Genomic DNA, 21,299 nt, shown 5'->3' on the forward strand with positions numbered 1-21,299 from the left:
TAAATATATTGAATTTATTCAGTTGTATAAAATAATTACAAATAGAGAAATTACAGATAGTGCAGAAATATAAATAATACATTTATAAAGATATATACATATTCAGTATGAATGAGGAAGTTTATATATGTAACAGGTAAATGCTATGGAAAGATTAAAAAAAATAATAATTTCAGAATTTTTTATGTATGATGTCACAGCCTATTTTCTTTTTTTATCCATTCCATCTAAATCAAGTGTATAAGCTGTTGCAAAATATTGCAGTATTATGTGACAAAGTAATAAATAACATTTAAAGTAACAGTTAAACAGATGGCAAACATTCTTCGGACATAATTCTTTTATACGTCCACAATGAGATATCAAATGTTAACAATATAGTACAATACATCACATATTCATTTTTGTATGAGGTCTCGCCCACCTCATTGAATATTACACGGCTACTATGAAGTAGCCAATATGTATTATTACTATTTAATAGGAGAAAAATTCGTACCAGCACCGGGAATCGAGCATTACGAGAGGGGTTCGGGCGGCGCCGTGGATCATGTCCCGGCATAGCTCAGTTGGAAAGAGCGCTCAGCGTGCAGGGCTGAGAGGTCCTGGGTTCGATTCCCGGTGCCGGTACGAATTTTTCTCGTATTAAATAGTAATACTATAGTACAACATAATTACCGAAAAATTATATCTCCAGTGCATATGCAACAGCAGTTGCCTACAATTTTTTCCGTCTGAATCTCTAAAAACTTCATTTTTAAATATTGTAATTCATCTAAATGCTCAGGTTTGTTCATCCAATATGAATATAAGTTTAAATTTTCGAAGTGGCCAGCATAATTTAGAGAAGTTATATCATCTTAGGACCAATGATACAATTAATATTTCAGAATAGTCATATTCAGCTTCAGGACATGAAGAAATCAAATTCCTTAGAATGATGTGTGAAATATAACATGATGCAAAACTACTATCCAAAAATATGAAACCACTTTACGAGTACCTCAGCATTGATTCTCTTGACATCAGAGCTTCTCTCAAATTTGTAAAGAAAATAAAAAAACAATTAAGAAATGCATTCTTTGTGTCTGAAAAGGAGAAATGGTAATATTTCTGTAAATTGTAGACTGTTCACCTGAAATATTTAATATATTTTCAAATACACTATCACTCAGTAAGTGAAAAAGTTTTGTTTCTTTTATGTATTATCATACAGGAGTTAATAAGTGAACAATGCAATTAAATTCTTACTACTCATTGATGTAGTTAGAAAGTACCGAAAGATAAAGGGTAGAAAAATACACCAAATTCTGTGGTTCCAAAGCAAAAGGTGATATGTCAATTTTTGGCAAAAATGAGATTTTTGTGATGTGTTGTGCATCCTGATGCTATCTTTATCGTGATAAAAGATGACATGCATATCTCTATTATTTTTTTCTCTAACCCGTTGTTATGAAACATGATTACTATAGTTTCATATGGTTGCTCAAATTAAATATTCACTCCTGAAAAACAGCAAGAAATGATATACCACATTTTGCCTTGTAGCTGCAGAATTGTAATAAATCTGTATATTTTATGTTCATAACCAACTATACAATTATGTAAAGCCTTTCACAAAAATTTCAACCCCTATAGTGTCCGAATTTGAAAAGATCTAAGATAATACATTTCACACTCATTAGCTTCCTAAAAAGTATGACATAACTCGTTATGGTAAGATTAGGAGACATCCCCGTTTTCTGGAGACAGTCACTGAATTTTGTTTTTTGTCCCCAGACAAAATTCGTCCCCGAATTTAATAAGGTGTCCACAGATATCTCCGGATTTTCAGTGTTAATTGTTAATATGGTTTAATGATCCTTGCACATTGCTGTGGATGAATTTTGTTAATACAACTCTGCCACTTTTTCATGATGCCATGATTAAAACTGAAGGTGAGGACATAACTGCAATCGTTACAAAAGTTAATAGAAAAACTGAACTCCAGGAAAGAAAAGAAATTTATTCCATCATCAATTAAGCAACTAATGGAATCTTTAGAAGGAGATGGTTCTTGTTTCACAATAGAATTTCTCAGTGTCTCTTGTGAATTTTATGAAAATGCTGTTGAACATCTCGTACCTGGGTTACTTATTCACAAAATAAGATATCTGCAGAATGTATATTATTGAGATCTCTTTCAGAAAGAGAAAGATTTGAAGAGAGAGTCCATTATTTATCTTCAAATGTAGATGGACTTGACCTGGATGAAGATATTTTATTTAATTAAATTTCTTGCTTGAGGAAATATGCGACTTCAGAGAAAAGTGGAATGAAGAAAATGTTACTCTTTGCTCAAAATGGAGTGAAATTTCTAAATTTTTCTCTGAGAATATGATTCCTTCTGCACAACTGCAGAAGTTGAACTATCTCCGTGTAATGCTTCAGTGGAGAGAAGTTTTTCTTCAATGAATATGATATGGACATCTCGAAAACCCAGAATAAGTTTAGAAACTGCTCGAGTTATGCTTTAATATTTCAACCAACTTCAAAATGACATGTCAGGAATTTCTGCAAAATTGGGTTTCAGAGAAGACCTACTTAAAAAATTCACTTTTCTGAAAAATATCAGTAGTTTAAGCAGTAGCTAAGCAGAATGAATATTTTTTTAGTGTGTAAATAGAATAAGTATTTTAATACTATAAAATATGTAAAAACCTGTGGTGTGCGGATCTTATTGCGTTAGGGTAGGCTCTTCATGTTTGCATGCTACATAGGTATACAACTTACAATATCTCGAACACACTGATAATTTGATATAATTTTAGTGAGTTCTGACATCAATCCAGAGCAGCAGCCAGGAGGAGGATAAGAAAACAGAAACCTTCGGAAACTAATGATAAAATAAATTAGTAATTAAATAAATCCTACCTTATTTACTTGAAGGTGAACTCCATTCTGCATTCCTTTTTAGAAAACTCGTCAATGACATCGCTATGGAATGTAGGGGATTTTCGGATTTCTTTCAGCTTTTTCTTCTCAATGGACACCAAAGGTAGACTGCTCAATCTTTCTTGCCCTTGAGTTGATCTTTGAAATGATTTAATCCGCTAAAGGGAAAAAATGACCTCTCAGCAGATGCAGATGCAGATGTGCTTGGTATGGTCAAAACCAGTAGGGTCAATTTGTACAATTCGAAAAATGCTGTGTGGAGTTGTTTTGATTTTAATTGTGTTACCAGTTCATGAGGGTATTATCCACGAAACTCCTCCATTGAATATAGGACTGTCAATTCATTTTTTAGACGGACTATATCAAACATTGCACTTTGCTTTACATTCAGCACATCCAGGGCGGAATTAGGAAAATTTAATTTATGAGACTGAAATTTGGTTGGATCAAGCAATGAAATAAATTCCAACTGAGGGAGATTTCCAAACCTATCTGTAATATGGTTTGTCACATTGTCTATTATTTCAAAAAATATTCTCCTGTATTTTATGACATCATTTTCCAGGCATTTTCTTTTTCGCGACACTTCTTCACATTCGACTTCATTACAAACATCATTCCATAATGCATAAAATCTGTCTCTCTCATGTAGAACAATATGTTTTGTTTCATTAACCTTTTCTACACAATAAAGAATATCCAAATGCTTCGTCTGAAGAATGTTGTACAGAATGTCAGTGTATGCATAGATCTTTGATAACACATTTAGAAGAAATTTGGTCTCAAACTCTGAAAGGAAAGACAAATATCCACGCGCAGGAGCAACAGTTTCACTTTTCCAGTCTGATGAGTTGTTGAGTATATTTTTAAAAAAGTCCACCACCAATTCACGGTTCTCCTTTACAACATTGACTATTCTGGAAGAGAAATTCCATCTTGTGGATGCATTTCTTGGAATTATTCTGTTGGAATATTCAGTAAGAGCAAGCGTGCATTTTGTAGACTTGGAGAAGAAGCTACTTAGTCCATTCAATGTTTGAAAAAAGATCCGGCACTCCTTAATACTCATAGCTGACAGAGATAAGACTAGATTTAGAACATGACTGAAACAATGAACAAATAGAACTCTAGGATAAATGTCTTGAACTTTGGTTTTAAGTCCGTTTATTTCTCCAGCCATCACTGCCGCACCGTCGTATGTTTGACCAACTAATTCGTCTCTGATATCATAAGATGCCACTATGTCCATTACATGATTAAATAGACCATTAGCGGATCTATCTGCACTCACATCAACGAAGGAAATAAACGTTTCTTGAACCTGTGCTGTCTGGTCATGGACATAACTGAGAGTGGTGGACAGTTGTGATTTGTTGGTTACATCGGATATTTCATCCAAAATAATTGCAACATGCTGGGCCATGGAAATGTCATTCTTAATAGATTCCATCAACACGCCACTGATAGCAGTTATCAGGTCATTTTGAATTCTGTTCGATGTGCCCTTAAATGTTGTAGACGACTCTAGATGTTCTCGAAGAATAGTGTCTTAGCTGCTCAATAAATGTAAAAGTTCTATATAGTTGCCTTAGTAAGTTAATCTTCACTTTCGCCATGCCCTCTGAACGGCAGTTCTTGCATGGCTAAGAAGCACATTAGGCGTTTCAATATTTCTCTGTTCTTCTTCACCATTTCATTGTGACATGCTACATCCGATTTCAATTGTTGATCAAGTTGGGTGTCAATACGAACACTTCCAAAACAAGACAGCTGAACAACCGAACGCAAATGACACTGCGATTGTTCGTGTTTGACAATGGCATTGCTGAGATTATTTAAATTATTATAACCCTCTTTGTTCCACACACTTTGTTCGTTACAAAATAATAAGCATAGCCAGCAAAATAATTTATTAAGATGACAGCATCCAGTTAGCCAATTAGTTTTCACATATTGGTTCACATTGAAATAACGTAAATATTCTCTACTCTTTTCTTTATGTAAAACCATTAAGTTCGGAAGCGCCAGCACTAGTCTTCCCCCCACAGTTATAATTTCAACTTTTTCGCTAAATGATCTACAATCGAAAGGCTTTTTAAAAATCCGTTCAATTATACAATGATCTTCTGCCATATTACAACAATATCGTACTAGTTATACCTCACTTTGTTTAAATAAACTCTATAACACACTCACTTTACCACCAGAAGTTCAAATAAACACTGTAATACAGTAATTTCATCACCAAACGCACTTTCAATAGCGCCTAACAGCCTAGGTATTACAGCAATGGGCAAGACACGTAAATCAGGGCGCATGCGCCAGCTGTTCTAATGTACTGACTATGAAGGGAAACACTATGCTCACTGCAAGGCCGGGTAGGCTATGGTGCCGGCAGCCCAACTCTCCAGTGACGAAAGATGACGCGAGGGCGAGCACACAGCGGACAATAATTCAAATGCGATGTACAGTACCAGCCAAAAGGAAATGAAAATATGATGCCAAGCCAAAGTTTGCTGAAATTAATTAAGGACTCTGCAGACTTTCTTAAGTTAACAGTATTGCTTTTAAATACAAATTTAATAAATTTCTTCTGGGTAGGCGCAGCAGACCTAGCCTACCCAGAATGCACGCCACTGGTAAAAACAATACACATGAATGGCAAAAAAGAGATAGAGAGAGAGAGTGTGTGTGTGTGTGTGTGTGTGTTTGTGTGTGTGTGTCCAATGCCTAACCACTTCACTTTTCACTTGGCATGATTCGGGTTCCACATATTGCAGATAGATGGCAGAACTGTGATCCATTTTCAAGTTGCTAAAAGTAATTTTTTTCATATGTTGACATCTATCCCTGGAAATTGTGGAAAAAAGCTTATATATAACCTTGTGTTATGTTATCACACTTATATATCTTCATATTCCACTTGCATAAATTTTTTTACTGCTGTTATCAGATGATAACTTCATCTACCCAATTTATGTAGCTATTGGTCAAATTACAATTTATAATGAACTATTTGAAACAGATGTTTCACATTGTTTTTGTAGAAACTGTATTAGAAAATATTATTCATCTGTAGACAGAATTGTATAAAAGACTTCATTTTCAGATTTATATACAGATGCTCTAGCAAAACGTGCCCTCTATGTGCATGATGGTGAACCACGTCAATGTGTCGAGAAAGCTGTAAACAAAATATACGAAAGCTCCTTGGAAACATGTGGTATATTATTTGCACTGCCTGCTTGAACACATCTGATGATTGCTTATACTGCCTTCTCATAAGACCATTCTAATAATGCTTTTGCTGAAATGGTAGGTGGCAGCACCAAATATATTATGTTCATCTGTATGTCTGCTTCAAACTATGGGGAGGGGGGGGAGAGGAACAGTTTATTCTATATATTTTGTGCCAGTGTGACATATTGAAGTGTAATAATAACCATAAGAAACTCTTGTGGATAAATTCGTCAAACCTCTACTTAGTAATGTAAGGAAGTTCCGCACAGAAAAAGTTTTTCGATTTTCTTGTTCTTTCAAGAGCAAAGAATTTAAAGGATTAGTTAAGAGGAAAAATAAGCTATTACAGTCGCGAAACAAAGTAATATTTTAATCACATTTTTTTTTCTCTCTCTCTCCGAGGGTGGTAGGGGAACATCCCATGCACCATGACCTGAGGTCTATTGAGCGCCCCTTGGAATGAGTTCCATGCCCATCGACCCCACCTATGCCTCACCGACCTAACCATCAACACCCTTATTACATACTACAAACATAAAGCATAGGACCTATATCCACAAGCAACTTCTCTGGGCGGTAGGAGCTGCAATCTAGCAACAATTTTTTTCTATTCATGTTACATGTTTGACCATCGAATGAGCAGGCAGTATAAGCAGCCATCAGATGCATGGATGCGTTTAAGCAGGCGATGATTATTTGTTATACTACAGACAACAGCCATTTGTAATGAAATTCTGAGGTTACCTGTGCCATTAAAATAAATGACAGCAATGAATTTTTCGCAAATTAATATTATCGCTATAGTTTTTAAACATGAATTAACTTCAGTGGAAGTTCGATTGAATAATTGGAATGGTTTAACAAACTAAGAAGTTATTAAAAATATGTAAAGTCATATAAACAAATTAGTTAATTTCTGAATACATACAAAAAACCATTTACTGATTTTATGTAAATACATGTTAACATTTTAAAAATAATGTGAGATCATTAAGTAGTCTTAATATTTTCATTTTTTATACAAATTAATATATATTTTTAATTCCTATATAAAGATTAAATATATTTTCAATTTACTATTATTTTACGACAAACAAAATATTAATAAAAGGCAATGAGCATATTCATCAGTATTTAGGTGTTGGCGAGAGATGGCCATTATAGCTCCCTTTCTTCTTCCAGACTTCCTTGAAATGTGTTTGAATTTAAACAAACTAATACACTTTCTGGTATTGATAGTACAGGTATCTAAAAATGATTTTACTACCTCTTTTCTTAAATAATTGTTTTAAACAAATGGAAACATTACATTGAATGGTACTTATACAAAAACAAAAAATGTGCTTCTAAAATCGTCCCTGTATACAGTGTAAGGGAACTAGTGTCTCGAAGATTACACATTCTTTCTTATGTATATTTAACACATTTCACAGTTCAATTCTTCACCATGTTATTAGTAACATTTCTATTTATAGTTTATTTACCTGAAAGAACATTCGAAATGCATATTGATGGCTAAGAAGTGATACCTCGTGTCTGTGAATTTGCAGATGAATCAGAAAACTGTTTTAAAAATTACTTTCTCTCAAAATAGACAGCCTTTTTATGTACTTTTCTGCTTTGCAAGATGTTCTACTTGAGGGCAAAAATATATTAGTTAACTGTCCAATTTTGTGACAAAAATGTTGAAGTGATACCAATAAGACATCACTCATGAGGCAACTAAGCCAAGAGACAATGACATAAGGTGGCCAGTCCTTTCCCCTCCAGCATACATTGCCGACTAGTAACATACTACATTAATCAGACTTCAGATGCATACAAACAATTGTTCTTCCACTGACACATATCATCAAGTGACAATAAATATACAGCTTAGGCACAAAAAATGATTACTCTCCTGTAGTGTGAATTTTCAGTTCTTTCCGTTTTGAAGTGAAGTGTTTGGATAATATGTGAAGACTAAGAGGAAGCAGAAAGTAGGAAAGATTGGAGAATGCTGGGTTTGCAGTGAAAAAAGACCTGCCCTTGGGCAGAACACTATGAATGAATGAAATTTTTAGTAAACGTTGTTGAAGGAATTCAATCTGAATAACATTCGTGTAGTTCTTAAGCAAAAAGCATTATAGAAAGAAACAGATGCCGTGAACAAAAGCACTTTTTTTTTATCAGCAATGCTGAAAATGTGTGCTTTCGTGACCATTTCAGAACGAGTTTTTTTAGTACCACAATACTTGCTCTATACACATACCTTACTTCATATAATGAGAAGGTATAACCACAAGTCAAAATACAGTATAATTTATTTGCAAAAATTAACGAAACTTTAAATATAATCTGGAGTTCTTTTTTGTTTACACCCATATCTCCATTTTTGATAATAATTAGAATAAAATGGTGTGTGTATGCATATAGCAGTGTCAGAAAGTTTAATTGCACCCTGCAAAATTTTCTATAAATGTTAAATGCAAGTTACCTATTAACAGAAATGGGTTCTTGGTTTATAAATTTTGTGCACTCTGGTTTCGGAAGTTATAATTAAAAGTTCTTGAAGACTGCGGAATATTTAAGGGTTTTATTGGCACTATCCTTTGGTACAGTATAGTAGTTATTTCTTCCATTATTATCTATATTGAAAGGTGTTATCGTTATTGCTTCCCCTGTAATCTCCTACATGGGTGTGTGACAGAAATTCTTCTTCCCTCAACATTTCGTTTCAAATGGCTCTCTCAAACTTCCCTGAATTCAACTGTCTTTCAAAAGAAAAAGGAAAATGCAGGAGCATTTTTATCACCTTCATTAGGAAATACAACTCAAACACTTTTATAAAAACAAACAGTAGTAGGTTTCTACAAGAGTCTTCTTGGTAACATGAGCAATATCCAAATGACAATCTACTCAATTTTAGTCCAGATTCTCTGTAGCATATCTGGTGTGAACGTCACTATTGCTTCACAGTGCAATTACGTAAGTTGTTGAGTTCAGTCACTTTGATAGACTACACATTGTCCTTGACATAGTGCCAAAGAAAAAAAAAATCTAATGCAATAATGTCGGGAGAATGAGGAGGCCATGCTATTGTACTGCCACGTCTTATCCAACGATTTGAGAAAATGTTGTCCAGTGTTGTACTCACAATGATACTCCAGTGAGGTGTTGCTCCATTTTATTGGAAGATTATGTTGGACTATTTGTTTGCAATCTGTGAAAATACGTATTCTTCTAGCATGTCTAAGTACAGAGGTGCTGTGACAGTAGACTCAATGAAAAAAAAAAAAAAAAAAGGATCAATTATCATATTCTGCATAAGGTCACGCCATACATTTATTTTAGGGCTGTCCCGAATATGCATCATGACTATACGAGGATTTTGAGGGCCCCATATTCGAACATTGTGCCAGTTAGCTTCCCCAGACAAATGAAAAGTTGCCTCATCAGAAAACGGTTCTAGGATCTCAAGTGCAAATTCCTGGAATTTGTACCTTATAAAAGTAATTCTTATTTTTCGTAATTTCCACATCGACAGACAACAATCACCAGCACCATCCATATCAGTGACGAAAATATTTCAGGTGAACTTCCCAATAAAAATAATATAAATTTCCTGTGTCTTGATCTTCTTTTGATAGACAATTCAAATCAGGGATGTTCGAGAGTGCAACCATGTACTATTGAAATGAAATTACAGTACTCATTTTTATACTAAAAGTTTGTCAGTTGTTTTCATTGATTGTATTGTAATTCGGAGTGGAAATTGGAGGTATTGCTGAAACTGCGTAACTTTTTTTTAATGCGAAGAAAAGTCAATATATGTGACGAAAATCATGCCACCGTGCATGCCTGTAACAGAGCTGGATGGTCAAACTGTAATATTGTTGCATAACTGAAGATTCCCGAATATAGAGTTCATTCAGCTCTGAAGCAAACACCAACAAAGACAGACCACATAGTGGACGACCAAGAAGTATATGTTAAGACAGGTACCGTAAAACAGGGTGAATCTGATATAGTATTGTGAAACCCATCAGTTATTATTTTTAACAAAAAATTGTGCACAGATGTTGCTGGTAATTTGAAACCATTGTTGGACACTCGTGTTTCTAAGAAAGATAACTGGTCAGCAACAATTGATATTTAAATCACGCGCAATTCATTGTATTCAGTAGCGAGAAGGATTCCGAAGTGTGCTACACTTTTGAGTTGGAAAATTCTTAAAGAAAACTTGTACTGTACTTCACTACATATTTTGTTAATAAAGTAGCACAATCTGTAATTTCATAGGAGTCCCTTAAGGGTTAGTGTAAACTATTAGAGATAAAATTATTTTCGTCTTTATTTTAGGTCATTTTTAATGTAGTGTTGTTGTTTTGGAAGGGGACTCTGATCACACGTGTATATAAGGAAGAAGAAGTAGTTCATGATTGGGATTAATTTTGTTACTAAGTTACGGTCCTTTACTTTCTTTTTGTTATGTTGTAGGTTAAATTCAACAATGTGGATATATCCAAAGAAGCTAGGACCAACAAGAAGGTGTAATTGCAACCCAATGTACCTTTGTAATGTGTGAAAGCTTTAAAATGAGATAAGCATTAGAAAGGCTTCGAAAGGATGTGAGGTCTCTTACAAGACAATGAATGATAAATTAAGGTATCAGAAAATAATTTCGCTATTATAAAATTTTCCATTAAGAAAAGAATAAAGCATTTCATTGGCAGAGTAGATAGAGAAATAGAAGAGCAATCATGTTTGAAATTTCTCCAAAAAATGTGAGAGGTAGCATTTTTTTATATGTCCTGCCACTGAAGTAGGACAGGTAGTTCGAAAGGTGGTGCAACAAATCTTGCGATATGGGAAACACACATTCTTTAATTTTAAATCTACGATATTAATTAAATCATTTATGATCCTGTTACAATTATAGTTTGTCATAAATATTGAAACATTCTTTAAAAACTTGTTTAAAACTTCAATTAAACATTTTCACACATTCAGTTGTATGTATCCGATTTTAAATGGTAAAATAATGTGTGATCAGATTCACCTCTTCTATTGAGGTGAAACCGATCAACAGTAAAAGTTTTAAAAAATTAAGAATATTTATATTTGGTAGATAGGATTCTAAAAAAATAGAAGATTATAAAACTAAATCGGTGCTTCGCTAGGATGTAACCCTATATAGTTAATGCTTAGAAAACTGAAAATTTTGATCGGATTCACACTGTGTTATGGTCTAGAGTGACAATAGACTGCTTAGCACATGTCATACTTTTACTCCTACTAACTGATAACAAAAGGCTATTTTACACTTTAAGGTTGACCTGAAATATACTAACATAGTACAAATACAACAATGCTATTTTACACTATCTAAAGTAAACCATACTTCACAGAAGCAGAACCTTACTTTTCAAGGGTTTCATAACAAAAAACTTAATCCCCACTCTAGTATCACTGGTAGGAGCACTTGGTTTCTGCTCAGTTTGAACTGTTTATTGCCAGGCTATACATGGTTATTCTAAGCAAGTATAACAGTCAGCTGCCAAACTCTTTAGGGAAATTAACAAAACCAGGAAGCAACTTATATCTATGGCAATAGTGAAAAATCGTTTTTGTGTAGACTAGTTTAGACCCATCCCCCAAAAGAAATCTTTTCTAATATATGGGAATAAGCTTTAGAAACTACATTGTGCTAAACAATATAAGAGCCGTATAACTGATCAGTGGGACAGATTGTTCTAAACAGACAAGTCAAAAATTGAAAAGTCTGGCTCAAATCATTGCCAGTATGTCCACTATCAATGTAGAGTACAAGTACAGTGCTCCAACCAGGATAATGAGTGACAGCAAGGGGATCTACTGCTCACAGGTGGATTCTAGATATGTGATTGGCTGGCGATAAGAAAAGTCCCTCAACTATATCAGGCATAACAACTCTGCCCTCACACTGTTCAATAAAACATTGCATTACGATTTAGTACATAATTGTTGCTTCCTCAATGAGTAGTAGGATAGTATAATGTCATGCTTTGCTGCCTCACCCCTACGTGTTGTTCATAGTGATGAATTCAGGGGAACGTCTGGGGAGGAGGGGAATTCCCCCCTCCCCAGATTTCAAGATGTCCCCCCCCCCAAAGATTTCAGGCTTTTCTAACTAAAAAAATATAATTCACACAATATTATATATCAATTTGATGTCATTTTTCAGTAACTAAAATATTCTGTTATGTAGTTTTCAGGTAATTCTGTTCTTGAAGGTCAGTTTTTTTTTTTATGTAGTAGATTTTAGGAAAGGCTAGTTGGCGACAATTCGCACCCCACAATAGACACAGCTGAACAATTCCATATTATAAAAGAATTCAACTCAGGAAAACCCCTTCTCAACGAACAAATAGCCAACACAAACAATCCACTTTTTAACTTATTTAAACTATTCCCGCCAAAACAAACATGTACAACAACCACATAGGTTCCACTAACACCCCCTCCACTTCCTATACCAGATGACGTACACTAGGAAATATTGTGATTGAGCCCGCCAGTCTAGTCCCAGCCAAGCACCAAACAAGAACAGTTCGACAATAGCTAAAATGTAAGTGGTTTCCTTACATAAGTCTTACGCGAAGTAGTTTTTCAACCCAAACTATAAAACAAAACCATCCTATTTCAATTCATTAATATAATGTAAATTGTTGCAGACACGCACGGCTGTATTAGATTCACGGACTCAACAGAAAATTATCTTGTATCACATACGACTGATTACCGACACATAGTAACTGTATCAATGATTTTCACATTAGTCAGTATGAACAATATAATTTAAAAAAAAAGTGAAAAGTCTACAAAGGCTCCAATAACACATAGTACCAAAACTACAGATAAACCAGTGAACAAAAAGTGCGGTATTAAGACAGTGATTTTAACTAAGATCAGCAGAAGCAGCCCAATTCAACGACATAACAACTGGCTAACACGGCCAACCACACAAGTGTTCAAAGTGTTTATAGTGTTATAGTGTATACTTCATTTGTTTTATATTTATATGTTATATTATTGTTCTTACATAATTTTACACTGCCCTACACGGGCCTTCATAGTGAATTTTAACAGAATCTTAACAAGCAACTAGAGACACTGAATTAGGTTAATTCACAGCTATGATCAACTCTAGCTAGACTAGGAAATCATGATAGGTTCTATGCATTTGAACAACCCACAACACAATATGAGGCTAGGTTTTCATCACATATGTTGACATAACATCCTAACATCTGAAGATGATACAATAAGAGTATCGAAAACATTAATGTAAACTAATAACATTAAGATAAGCAAAGGTGGAAAATAAAATTGCTATAGTTAAATAATATAAGCTTATCGGTATCACCACAAAATGAAACTAAAATCACTGAGTTCGGGTGATAAAGTTAAAATTATTTGAGCAGCAGAGAAAGGATTTAAAAAGAAGATATTGCACAAGAAAATGGTATTCTGGCTAGTACTTTGTAGACGATTTTAAAAGATAAAGAGAAACTTATGAAAGCAGTTGATGAATCTGTGTGTCAGCCAAAGCAAAAAAGACTCAAAACATCAAGCTTTCCACAGCTCGAAGAGAGTATAGTGCAGTTGTTGCGGAATGTAAAAGACAAGAATATTCCTGTATCAGGTGATATTATTCGAGAGCAAGCAGAAACAGGGTGGTTGGAGAATGTAAAATTTGCAACGATATTATTCAGAAGATGCTATCTGGAGAGAGTGCTGATGTTTCTGAATTGCTTGCAACGAGTACCAACATTTTCTCTCTACTCTACTAGAAGGATACAAGCCAGACAACATCTTCAATGCAGATGAAACAGGACTTTTCTTTAAACCTCGAGCAGAACACATCATAGGTTTAAAACCAACATGCTGGGTTTTTCTGTTGTAAATAATTGCTGACAGGTTACTGAAAACAGGTGTTCTTTAATTACCCTTTCATCCAACAATAGCCAGTAGTGGCTTGTATCTGCGGGTATTTTTACAATTTCTGTCATGGTTTGAAAGAGCATAGATGCATTTGTTGGTCACTGTCCAGCATGTGCCCACTTATAGCATACCTTGTTTTTACTTGTAGAATCTATGAGTTAGTGTTAAGATTAGTGAATAATAGTGAGAAAGTGTTAGTAGTCTAATTGTACTGTAAATTATTTCTCACTATAATGTTTATATGAATAATGTAATATAATAATAATAATAATAATAATAATAATAATAATAATAATAATAATAATAATAATAATAATAATAATAACATAGCATAATATAATGTAATATAACATATATTTTATTATTTTACAGCTAAATTAAACATCAAGAATGTTATCCAAGAAGCTTACACCCAAGATATTAAGAGCAGAACACAAGAAAAACACTGACAAAGGGACATCTTACAAATACCAAATAGACCAAGAAATGAAGCAGTTGAAAAGTTCCGCTTATGCACTGGGCATGACTGCCTAGCTCAACACCTCCATCGTTTTGGCTTCCTACCAGACCCAAGATGTACCTTGTGTGATCTACATGAAGATATGAACAGGAACCACCTACTTCACTGTCCAACCTTAACTAAAGTGAAAGAATGTGACTGATACTCGGAGATGAGGAACTTAATGAGACAATGAAGGATATTTTCTTCTTCTTTTGCATTCTCTATCTTATTTGTTTTTATTTTATTGTATTTTTAATATTGAAGTTGTGTTTAGGTCAAAGATGTAAATCTCAGTACCTGTCATTGGAAATTAAATAAATATAATATAATATAATATAATATAATATAATATAATATAATATAATATAATATAATATAATATAATATAATATAATATAATATAATATAATAATGTACTATGTAAAGGACTGCGACACATCAAACATTGTAATTTTGTACATGATAAACCGTATATTACATATTGGTACTATATGTTGTAATTACATATATTATATAATATGTTAATTATATCATATATGTAGTATGCTCTTATATTATCATGTATGATTTGGTGACATATTATATATTATTATTTTATTATTGTAGTTATATTATTTTTCATTATTATTATTATTATTATTATTATTATTATTATTATTATTATTATTATTATTAATTTATAGTCTAAATTGTAATAAAACCTTAGTCCCATGTTTCAATTTCTAGTCACCTTACGGTTTAATTTTAATTTTATTGCATTATAGGCCTAGAGGATTGGGACCTAAAGCTATATGCCAGCTTATTGATGAAGATTCGGATGAACCTAATTCTAACCATGAATAAAGGGACAGCGATGGGGACCTGAGTGAAGAAAATATTGAAGACAGTAATCATGAAAGTGATTCAGAGCAAGAGGGTTCAGAAGAAGAAGCTGAAGATTCCAGGGATGAAATCAGTGACTTTTTTTTTATTGGTAATGACAAAACTACTCTGTGGGCAAAAACAGAATGTGTAAAGCATTCTAAAATTAAGAACAAAAATATTGTAAGAATTAATCCGGGTCCTACGAAGTTTTCTATGGACATTTCAGATGAACTGAGTTCTTTTCTCAAAATGATTAACTGTGATATTATTGATGAAATTATAAATTATACAAATCAATCTCGGGAAAGAGATAACAAACTTACATCCAGGTCTGAAATAATGGCTCTATTAGGTCTACTTTTCCTAATAGGTGTAAAAAAGGAACAACATACTAATGTTCTGCAACTATGGGCCTCAGATGGCATAGGGATCCAGATATTGAAAGCGACTATGAGCTACAAAAGATTTCTTTTCTTTCTTAGAAGCTTTGCTTCGATGATATGGACACCAGGACAGAGAGGAAGGAATCTGATAAATTAGCTGCAATTCGCACAGTAATAGATGCATTTATCTCCAACTGCATAAAGTGCTATAACATGACAGAATATTGCACTATTGATGAAATGCTGCATCCTTTTAGAGGTCATTGCGCATGGATTCAATACATTCCTAGCAAGTCAGCTAAATATGGCCTAAGATGTTCGCATTATGTGATGCAAAAACATTTTACTGAGAGAATATGGAAGTCTACTGCAGTAAACTACCTCAAGGGGATTATGAGGTATCTAATATTCCGGTAGACATAGTGAAAAGACTTGTAGGTCCTATTGAGAATTCAAATAGGAACTTGACCACAGATAACTGATATACAAGCCATGAGCATACTGAACATTTACTGGAAAAGAGATTTACTTTTCTGTGAACAATGAGAAAAAATAAGAAGGAAATACCACTGGAATTCCTTCCCCACAAATCTAAAGCTGTCAGAACCACACAATTTGGATTTCAGCAAGACAAGACAATGGTGTCCTATGTACCTAGAAAAAACCGAGAGGTCATCCTCCTGTCAACAATGCATGACTCTGCAGCAATTGACGACGAGACTAAAATGCCAGAAAAAATAATAACTATAACAGAACGAAAGGTGGAGTAGATACAGTTGATAAAATGTGTGCCTCTTATTCAGTATCATGTGTAACCAGAAGGTGACCTTTAGCATTGTTCTTCACATTCCTAAACATTGCAGGGATCAATGCACAAATACTCTACACTTTTGTCAAACCAGATGAGTCAATGAGAAGAAGGATTTTCCTCAAAAACTTAGCTCTAAACATGATGAAAGAACACCTGGCTACCCGTTCACAAATAGTAACACTTCCATCTGACACAAGTGCGTTCTGAAAAGATATCACCCTCCTGTTGAGGAAAACCAGGATTCTGATGCTACTCTCCCTCCAGGGTCATTCCATAAAAAAGGAGACATGGCCATCTGAAACTGAAGTGTATCTATAGAAATTTTTGTTTTCATTATCATGTAGTATAATGATTGCAGTTATGTTAGCTACACTGTTTATTTCCTTCTGTTAGTCTTTTGTTTACAGCAGTTATTCTTTTGCTGTCCTGTTTCGAGGAATGTTTATGAGCTCAAACTTCAGTCACTTTAAAGTTAGTATATCGTGATAAATGTTTATAATATGTTTAATTCTGTGCACTGGTTTGTTGAATATAACTTATTCTTCAATATACTAGAGCCTGTTTAAGGAATATCGTGTTTATAAGGTATGTAACCTCAGCAAAATGATGTAATGTGAGTTACCGAACAGATTTTCATTTTATTTACGTTGTATGCAACAATGTCAGAAAACTGATAATTATTTGTTTCTTTATTGGGACTAATACCACTTTAGCCACACCGCGTGTTTCTGTTCTAAATTGTAATTTGTGCTCATAGCAGAGATGATTTACTTTGTAATGTGAGTTACCAATTAAAGAGAAGTTCCATAAAAAAGTAAAATGTATTCAATTTACACGATTTCAATATAGTAACGTGTTATACTAGACATGAAAAGCTAAAATGAGCATTTATGTTATTTTCTGTGTTATATCAAACTGAATTTGATATTAATTATATTGTTACATGTACACTTCAATTTTTCAGATAAAATACCATTAACTGCAGCTGAAAAGATGAGAACGAGAAGACAGAAATTAAAAGACGAGGGAAAATATGAAGAATATAAGGAAAAACACAGAGAGACAGTTAGGAAATACAGAGAAATTAAGAAAAAAACAAGAACAAAAGTTGAGTAAAGTAAATCGAAAGAAACTTACTGAAGAATGAAAACAGTTGAATAGAGAAAGAGTTCCAAAATATAGAAGACTTAAGAAGGAGTCTACTACCAAGAATACACCTCTTCCAGGACCATCTGCTAATTCACCCCCATACAAAAGCAAAAGAACGCTAGGAAAAACTACAGCTCGTATAAAACGTGTTCTTCCCAATTCACCGAGAAAAAAAGCTGCAATCATAAAGAATCTGTATGAAACTTACATTGAACCACTGCCACAATCAAAGAATTCAAAGAAGTCAACAAGTCTTAATCCTGAAACAGTAAAAGCTGTTACAACATTTTACCTAAGGGATGACATTAGCCGCCAAGCTCCTGGGAGGAAAGATGTGATAACTGTGAGGGAAGCTTTTGGGAAAAATAAAATGCAGATTAAGCATTTAATGTTTTCATTAAAAGAGGCACATGGAATTTTCTCCACTGAAAGTGGAAAGATAATTGGAAAAAGTAAATTTGCTTAATTACGACCGAAGCATGTGCTCCTGAATAATAAACTCCCTCATAATGTTTGCTTGTGCAAATATCATGAAAATTTCATCAATGCAATTGACGCACTTCAAAAGATTGTACCACATTTTCTTGAATATAATAAGAATTTACCAGAAAGTTTTGTTTGTGAAAATCCAAAACAAGAATGCTGGAATGGTAACTGCCCCTCTTGCCAGGAATTAATGACCACAAAAATCAGTGAAACATGTTCAGATTCTATTGGTGAAACTGATGTTAAGTGGTTTGTGTAGAAAGAGTGTGAAGGAAGATTATTGAAGGTTGAAGAAAAAGAAACCTTACAAGATTTGATAGATTATTTAGTTGCTATTGGACCCCAATTCCTACAACACTGTCACATAAAAAGAGAACAGTCCAGGACATATCAACAACAAAGACGGAAGTGGAATCAAATCATGATATATCACTACTTCATCTTAATTTCTCTGAAAATTATACCTGTATTTCGCAGGATAAAATTCAGAGTGCTCATTGGCACCAAAACCAAATAAGCCTCTTCACTGCAGCTTTGTGGCATTCTGGAATTTTGCATCCTTATGTCCTTGTGTCAGATAATCGCAATCATTCAAAAGATACAGTACTAGCATATATTGACAGACTTCTTGAAGAACTTCCATCTTCTTCTAAAATAATCCAAATCTGGTCTGATGGTCCAAGCTCTCAGTTTAAAAATAAGTATATTGCGATGGTTTTACAAGTTTTGGAAAGCAAACATAAAAAGAAGATAATGTGAACTATTTTGCAACCTCACACAGAAAAGGTCGTGTTGATGGCATTGGTGGTTCTGTGAAGAGTCAGGTTTGGTTGAATGTTTTAAAGAGAAAATATACTATTAACCGAGCCAATGACTTTGTGAACGCAATGGAAAGCACATCACAAATCAGAGGAATTTTGATGACAGAAGACGAACTGCTTCAGAGAAACGGAAGGTTAAATTATACATTTATTTTAAAGAATGCTAAATCATTTCAAGGTACTGCTAAAGTACACTGTTTAAAGGTTTGTGATGGTAAAACAGTAGGCTACAGCACAACAGCTGAATCAAGATAGAGACAGAACATAATATAAGTTGTATGTATGGAAAATTAAAATTGTTTTTGTTTATTGTCAGGAGCAGATATATTAGATGAGATATTCATAGTTAAATATTGTTCTAAGATAGACTTAACTATTTAATGTAAAATATATTTAAAATGTTGAAAATATTTCACTAGGAACTGACATTATAAAACTTAATTTTTGAGTATATAATGCGAGTTACCAGAGAGGTAATGTGAGTTGCCTGAATTTTATTTTTTGGAATAACTGTTTAATGTAAAGTAATGATTTTAATTAATAAATTTGTTAATTTGAAATGTCAGCTCTCCATGAGTAAGTAGAACATTGGAGATTTACAATTAATACAACAGAACTTCAGTTGTATCGAAGATGATGTAAAGGTTATGTCTCCAAAATGTAATTTGAGTTACCAAAAAGTTATTTTTTGTTTATGCACTACTTTTCAGTAATGTAATTTTCTTTATTGCTACATATGATCTGGGCTTAAGGCAAATGTGACTGACAGAGAGAAAATTCGATTTGCAATAAATGTATTTTATTTCTCATTATAATATAAGTTCTACATCAATCTGTAATGTGAGTTACCATGGAATGACCCTCCACGGAAAAAGCGAGGAATGTGTTCCATGTGTGGACGCCAAAAGAACTCGGACACCACCATGAAATGTGATAAATATTTCAAATTTACATGTCGTAAGCATTCTAAGAAACAAGTACTTTGTTTAGTGTGTGCAGAGTGAAAGTATATTAAGTAGTGTTGCATGTTTCATATAGACTGTTGTCTTTACTTGAAACCATTTATGTTAAGTCATTAAATAATAGACTACTGTAGTATTATGGTACATGTTCTATAAATTGCAGTGTATAGCTAAATAATTTAGTAGAGTATGGATTTTCTAAGAAACAGGTACTTTGTTTAGTATGTGCAGAGTAAAAGTATTGTGACGGCCACGTAAGGTTCGAACTCACGACCAGCAGAAGGAAGTGCTAAGTCGGCCATGTTTTGGGCAGGTTGCGCGCGCATCTGCTCCCTGTGGCATGTGCTGCGGAGAGAAGACAGGGGAAAGAGCGATTGCGGCGGAGAGGAGAGGGGTCTGGATTGTTCGAAGTGCTTTCTCTGGAGTGCTATCTGGACGCGCGTCGAAATATCGAGAACTCGTACTTTCCAGAAACTGTGGTGTGAGTATAAATTACGCACGCGAGTGAACTTGGGACAGTTTATTCAGTCAGTCAGTCAGTAAGTCAGTCTTGTGTAGCAGTGAAGCCAGCTTCGAGACCAGAGCGCGACTTGAGTTGTGTCCGTAACTGTGGAGCCTGAAGCCCGGAGTTCGAGTGCAGTGGACCGCAGTTGGGGGACCTGAGTTCGAAGTTCAGTGGATCGTCTCTGAAGGTCTGTGGTTCGAGATTCTGTGAACACGAGTGACTGAGCTAGAAGAACTAGCAAAGACAAACGAGCTGTGAACTGAGAACTGACCGTTCTGTGTTGTAAATAGTGCTTTGTAAATATTAGTTAAGATTAACAGTTCATTGTTGTTCGTAATAGTCCAAGTAAATTGTCATTGTCGTCAGTGGAGTGCACTAATGAATACTGTGTTACTGTGTGGAGAGCAAATCCTATTGTTGAGATAATAAAATTACATTGTTGTTCAGTAGAAAAATTTACGTTGGTGTCAGAATCGGGACATTATCGACATAATGGAGAACCTACAGCAGATCCTGGAAGCCATCAAGGAAATGAACAAACACATCAGTGAGGTGAAAAGCGACATAAGTGGAGTGAAGAACGACATAAGTGAAGTGAAAACAGAGATGAAAAGTGACATAAGCGGAGTGAAAGATGACGTCACTACACAAATTGAAAGCATTTCGGCCCACGTAGA

The 21,299-nt window shown here is 34.1% G+C and overlaps 1 protein-coding gene across 2 annotated transcripts in view; it reads right to left on the bottom strand.

Annotated features, from left to right (window-relative positions):
* Positions 1-21,299, bottom strand: part of LOC138701568 (prenylated Rab acceptor protein 1) — a 48,388-nt gene continuing 27,089 nt past the window's right edge. For both annotated transcript variants that reach the window (XM_069828591.1, XM_069828592.1), the window contains exon 4: positions 1-21,299. This exon is cut by the window's right edge and continues 7,168 nt beyond it. The gene's annotated coding sequence lies outside the window, so the exon portion shown is untranslated.

Source organism: Periplaneta americana, chromosome 6 (genome assembly GCF_040183065.1).
Source record: "Periplaneta americana isolate PAMFEO1 chromosome 6, P.americana_PAMFEO1_priV1, whole genome shotgun sequence".
Classification (NCBI taxonomy): Eukaryota; Metazoa; Arthropoda; class Insecta; order Blattodea; family Blattidae; genus Periplaneta; species Periplaneta americana.